Here is a 1,900-nt window from a genome sequence, read left to right on the forward strand (position 1 = left end):
TCTCTCTCTCTCTCTCTCTCTCTGCAGATTGTCGTAATGACTTGAGTGGGCAAATGCTCACACTTGATGGTGTCTGGCACTTTGGAGAGGTGTTCTCTCCACAGATGAACCCTAACCCTAACAACAGATACTGTTAAATCATGGTAAGCATTTTTCCATGCTTAATGGTTTTTAGTGGTGCGTTCTTTTATGTTAGTGTAAAGATCCCAGAAACACTGCATCCATAAATTTCCCATAAAGCAACTTGATGGCATATTTTGTGAGACCATGTTATACATTTGTGTTGCCCAAGTGACTTTTTTAGACTTTCGAAAGCTCCTTTCAGAAGACATTACACAACACAGGCTGGTAGTAAATGAACTCTAAAGTACTGACCCTCCCCTGGTGTCTGGATCCGATTCACCATCACCACCAGGTTTTCCCTCTTGTGCTTGTTTTATAAATCTTGTAAATGTCGATTCGGATGAGCTCGTCTGATATTTGGTAATTTCCATCCGAGTTATGAAATGATTGAGCTTTCAGACGGCCGGACCGGGGGCCTGCGACCACTCCACAGTGGCCTCGCTTGTCAGAAATCCCAGTCCCTTCACATCACGACATTACAGAACGCGGCTTTGATTTTTACTGCTCTCACAATTTACTGGTTTTGAGGATGTGGGTGGCTAGAGGACTGGGGAGAGTGTGGTGAAGTGGAGCACACTTCGATAAAAACGATAAATATTTCCCGCCTGGATCCTGGGTCTGGGCATCATGACAGCAGCCGCCTGATGTCCAGGGCAACTCTGATTAACACTGAGGGGACAGAGAGAAGCGACAGATCACAGCAGTTCAAAGGCTCGGAAATGGAGGAGGATGAGAGAGGAAGTGGGTGGAAGGAGAAAGAGATGGGAAGAAGAGGGACATCTTCAGGGAAAACGACCTGGACGCTGTGAAGGTGATTTTATTTATCAGTAAGTATCGTGTCCCACTTGTAGGAGCAAACGCTCTCAGTCATGGAGCAGCTGCGCATCTCTGGGGCTTTAATGTCCAAAAAGTGAGATCAGAAAAGTTAACTTGTCTTTTCCAAAATTTGTACTTGCTTGTAAAACAAGGGTTTTGATGTTGATATGAAAGAAAGACAGGGATCACAGATTGACTCTAGCTGCCAGGTTTGCTGTCCCACTTTTTGTTTTGACACATGATGTACACATTTCACATCGCTTCTTCGAACCGCTCTGTGCAAGTTACATAACTAACTACTCAGCTTGGCACGACAATTCCCTTGTTTTCATCCCGCTACAGTCTCATCATTAGATAACCAAGAGTGGACACCTCTGACCTGCTCCCCGGGGTGACGTGAAGAGTCAAAAAGACTAAACGCTACAGCTCTGGGAAAGGAACACATGTCCTCGGAGGATAAGATGTCTCCGCCTGCTGCGGTCCCCTTATCACTTGCCAAGAACCATCCCAATGTTGTCTCCCTCTCTCCCTCTCTCTCTCTCTCTCTCTCTCTCTCTCGCTCCACAGAGGCTGACCATATGTCCATATTTACTGAGAGATCAGCTGGGCTTTGGCATCCTGTCAGAACACACACACACACACACACACACAGTTTGTATTTTTGCCTGTGCATGCTCTGTTGCGTGTCTCGGCCTTGTTAGAGTTGTTTTTCCAAGCAGTAAGCCCTCCAAGTGTGTGTGCATGTTTGATGATTTTTATGGTACTTACATGCAGAGGATATTTCAAATCTTTTTGCGCAGTGTGTTCTCTTCGCATGCATGCACACTTAGGTCCGAATTTGTGCGTGTGTACATGTTAAGAGTGTGTTGTCAGCTCCAGTGTGTTGGACATGTGTAAGCTACATAGCACAAGTGTGTGTGTGTGTGTGTGTGTGTGTGTGTGTGTGTGTGTGTGTGTGTGT

The sequence above is a fragment of the Etheostoma spectabile genome, chromosome 7 (genome assembly GCF_008692095.1).
Source record: "Etheostoma spectabile isolate EspeVRDwgs_2016 chromosome 7, UIUC_Espe_1.0, whole genome shotgun sequence".
Lineage (NCBI taxonomy): Eukaryota > Metazoa > Chordata > Actinopteri > Perciformes > Percidae > Etheostoma > Etheostoma spectabile.